Below are 4,899 nucleotides of genomic sequence, written 5' to 3' on the forward strand. Positions count from 1 at the left end.
TCGGCAAGTGTGCCGAGTCACACAAGTAATATAAAATGGTAACACCAAGTATCGTATCCCAGAGGACTCTCGGCCCTGAACAGTTGTGTGAAAACATGATTAATTAACACTTAAAAATAAAAAGAGATCATGGTTTGTTTTGTAAAGAAAATAAACGGAGATTGAACGAAAGTTGATTAATATGAGATGGATATGTTGTTGGGGCTAGACTTCACCAAGTTTCCTCTCATGTATATAAGAATTCCTCTTTATTCATTAATGCCAACGTCCCTCACTAAAATACTTAAACCCGATCCCTCGGTCAATAAGTTTGTCCCTAATTACCAGTTCATACAATTCCTAGCATTCCTGGTAAAAAGATGTGAAGATCAAGAGGTTAAGACGACCAAAGACTCATACCCTCATCCCTGGCAATATAACCCTTTAGGAGTAATTTAACAAGGACCTAAATTGTAAGGAACCTCCCGACACTCATGCAAATCACAGATCATGCTATTGTATAAGCAAGCATTAAGAACAGATAAATTACTCTAACAATTAATGAAATAAAGCATATTGAATTAAGAACAAATTCAAATACATGAGAGTTAACAAGGTTACATGATTCCCCAACAACAAATAGAAATTAGTACCCCACAGACATAGGGGAACCTATGAATAATGGAAGAAAAGATGGAGAATGGAAGACTAAGAATTGGCTAGGAGTGTATTGTATGCTCTCTTCTGCCAGGGATGCAAAACCTAGAGCCCCAGGGTCCTTTAAATAGTGCCAAAAGTGTCCCAAATTGCGGTCCGGTCCAAAAGAATCAAATTAGAGCAGAAATAGGGCCCGATCCAGGTCAATTCACGCTCAAGCGTCGAATAGGGCTCACTCAAGCATGAGTCAAGGCTCATGTTGCGCTTGGGCGCCAGTTTTCCTTACCCAGACTTCGAGCGTCTGTCGCCCGAGCGACGACCGGTGATTTGCATTCGCAAATTTTTCGTTCTGCTCGCCTGGTGCTCGCTTGGGCTTCGGGTTTTTTCCTTTCTTGGTGCCTTTTTTTTACCCCTTTTGGGCTCCATCTTCATGGATTTTCACTTCCTCTTCCAATATTACTTCAATTTCAATTAAAACAAGGGGAATTTGTTAGAAAACAATCAAAATCAACCTCAACTCTCTTATTCACACAATTTATTGAAAACCTATGAGTTCAAGCAAGTTTCTAAGTCAAAAAGGGTCCTTTTAGTACCAAAATCATATGTCAAATAACGGTATTTCAAACCGTTATAACTCAGGAGCTAAGTCTGGAATATACATGGCCTTCCTCTCCATCAATAGTCGCCTTTCTTGTACAGTCACGTAGTGCTCTTCATGCTTCCTAGAAAGGAACCAAGAAGAATAAAATCTTCCTGGCCTTTCTGGTTCCTTTCTCTTGTTGCCCATGGTTTTTACTCTCCTTGAGGATGACATTCCTATATCAAATAAGTTCAATAACATCGCAGAAATTCATCATTAGAGGTTAGTAAATCATCAATTACATTCCAAATCAAGCACAGTCCAGTATTGAGGGAAAAATAGGGCCCCTCAACGTCCAAGCACCACAAAAATAAAAACCCAACAACCTGAAAAACAGGGCCCTTCAATGGGGTTTTTCAAAAACTCTCCTCTAAAGATCTTAATCTCCACTCTATCACCAATTTCACCATTTCAGACCAATTTCATGCAATTCAATCGGTTCAAACAGTTTCTATTTCATCAAATCATGCATAGAAATCAAAACCCCTAATTTATCATGTTCCTACACATGTTCTTCATCAAACTTCAATTAGAAACCCTAAGAATGAAATTGCACAACTTACTTAAGTGGAGATCTTAGATGCTTGGTAGACCCTCTTAATTGATGAAGTATGCCTCTCCAATGCACAACCCTCAACAAAACCCCCAAACTTTGACAAGATAAGGGTAGAAAAGTGAGATTTTTGTGAGTGGGTGATGAGAAAAGTGAGGAAATCTCTTTAGAAAGCCTTTGAAAGTGAAAGAGAAGTGCTAGGGCTTAAGGAGACCGCTTGGGCGAATTGCAAAGAAGAGGTTTTTGTTAAGTCCCTAGCAAGTGTACCAGATCGTTATCAAGTAATATAAACGGGTAAGTCCGAGTATCGTTTTACCAAAGGATTCTTAGGCCTTAACTTTCATGTAACCTAATCGCGTAAGACTTGAGAAGAGAATAATATTGGTGGTTGTATGCAAAGAACAAAAATAAACATGCAATGCAATTGATTCAATTGGTTTTTGAGAACTATGGATGAANNNTNTTGTTGGGGTTTACAATTTCNTCTTATCCACTCTCATATATCTACTCTTCTATTTTACTTCACTTATTTATCTAATTGACATGCATACTTTCTCAATTACCCTTAACCCAATTCCTTGGTGAAAAAAGCCTATTACTAATTACTGGCTTGCTATCCCTAGCCTCCCCTAGTAACTAATAATGCAATGCGTGCTGAAGCAATTACAATTGACCGTCCTACCCCTATCCCTAGGCAATATTGGCATAATCAAGGAATTCCCACCAATTCATGACATTACCGTACGTCCCCATATCGATAAAGACAAACAACATTTACTGAATGAGTTAAGCAATAAAAGCATTGAGCGCAGATGAGAACCCGACAATTGATAAATAAGTATATGACAAGCATATGAAGTAAATAGGAATTTCAATATATATGAGAGTTTCAAAAGATTACATTGTTCCGCAACAACAAAGGGTTTAGTTCACCATTGACATGGTGAAACTAGATGAAAATAATGAAAGAATAGAAGAAATAACCCTAAACTTGGTTGAATGGAGCCTAAGCATCCAAGGAACCTCCTCCAAGGTGTGTGGAATAGCTCTGGATGTTCTCTCCGCCAAAAGAATCCCTATCTAATTTGCACTGGGGCTATTTATAAGCCCAAAAAGATAACAAATAGATAACAGGAAGATTTACAGAATCTAGCTAAAAAAAACAGACAACCGCCCAGGCGCCTAATTTGACCGCTCAGCAGTTTGCCTCTAGCCGCTCTGACCGCTGAGTGGTTAGTTTTTCCACTGAGCGGTTTCCCTCTAATCGCTCTGAGCGCTTAGTGGACCATTCTGGCGCTCAACCGCTTACTTGACGCTTCTTTTCATCATTTTTCTCCTTCTTTCATGGGTCTAAGTCCACCATACTTCACTTCCATCTTCAATTCATCTAAAAACTCTGCAAAACAATACAAAACAAGCATAATATCGCTAAAACCAACTTTTGACTCTCAAGAGACTCAACCAAGTGTTTTACTTGATTTAAAGCTCATTCTAAGCCACAAAGGGTGTGTTTTACTATCAAATTTAAGTATGAAAATAACGGTTTTTAGACCGTTATCACAACCCCAAACTTAGAACTTTACTTGTCCTCAAGCAAACAAGACAAAACTTGGCTTTCCACTTTTCATCAAATAATTCACACTTTAAAAACTCCTTTTTCTCATGACAATTTATTATACAATTCAGATTTCAGTGGAATCCTACAAAGATGCATGCATGCTTTCAATCCAAATTAGTTCACATAATCAATCTTTTTTCAACAAATGTTTTATTCATGAATGATCAATCACTAAACATAGATATAAACATGGATTTAACAATTCTCACAAGCAAGTGTTTCACTTAATCACTCAAGTGTTTAAGGAGGTCACTCTACTCTTTACTGTTCACATGTCACATAAAACAATATTGTCATTCATCTAAAACAATCAACATCTTCACATGCAAATGTCATCACAAGGACTTTTTCCAAGGCTTTAATTGTGGCTGTGCTAACAAGAAAGTTGGTTTTTATGGAATACAAAATCCTTGAGTTAAGAGAGTTTAAATCATCTTTCAAGGTTCAAGCACACTCTCTTTTTAACCAATCTCACTCTTTCCCAGCTTTTCCCTTTTTTATTTTACATTGAGTTCTTTTTACATGTATAACTCTTTTCTTCTTTTCTTTTCTTTCACATGCATTTTTCTTTTTCATTGTTTTGAACTCAATGCTTTTCTTTTTCTTTTGCCTTTCACTTTCCCCATTCAACCCCAAACTTGAACCTTTTCAACACATATAATTATTCTCAACCTTAACTCAAGGTAAATCAATTCAATCAAGGATATTCATACTGTTTAAGGTCAAGGTTCAAAAAGGGTATATCATTTAAAATTCTTTGGGTGAAAATTTGGCTAAGTAAGGGCTTTCCAAGCATGGCCTTGATCATATGACATACGCATGCAAATCAATCAATTATCAAGATTAAGTCAATACCATTCATGGTTCTCTGTAAACAATGCACACAACAATAAATCTCTGAAGCTCAATACCTCACATAATCATGCTTTCTCACTTTACACATGAATCCTGCTTAGCATCACAATCACAGTCATGAATCACTTACTCATCTATTCACATAGCTAGTGAACCATCAACCTGGATATTAACATTCACACATTCTCAATCATCATCCACAATCAATCATCAATAGCAAACAACTCATCATGCAATAAATTGGAACCATTATCCGAATAAGTGTACAAGCCAAGCATATATTCAAACATAAATTTAACCTATACTACTAATTCAAAGTACAAAGAAAAAGAAAAATCCCTGTCAGTGCTTGGCATCCATCAGTAAATGCCATCAACGACGATCCTCATCTGAGCTATCATCATCCTCACCCTCCTGGGCATTGTTAACGGATTGGCAAGCGTACCAAATCGTATCAAGTAATAATAAATGGTAAGTCCAAGTATCGTTTTCCCAAGAGACTCGAAAGGCCTTATCGTTCGTGTGAATTAAGATCGTAAGACTTGAAAATAAAAATTAATTAATTGGGTATGAGAACAAAATATAAACATGCAAAAG

The sequence above is a fragment of the Vigna radiata genome, chromosome 6, assembly GCF_000741045.1.
Source record: "Vigna radiata var. radiata cultivar VC1973A chromosome 6, Vradiata_ver6, whole genome shotgun sequence".
Classification (NCBI taxonomy): Eukaryota; Viridiplantae; Streptophyta; class Magnoliopsida; order Fabales; family Fabaceae; genus Vigna; species Vigna radiata.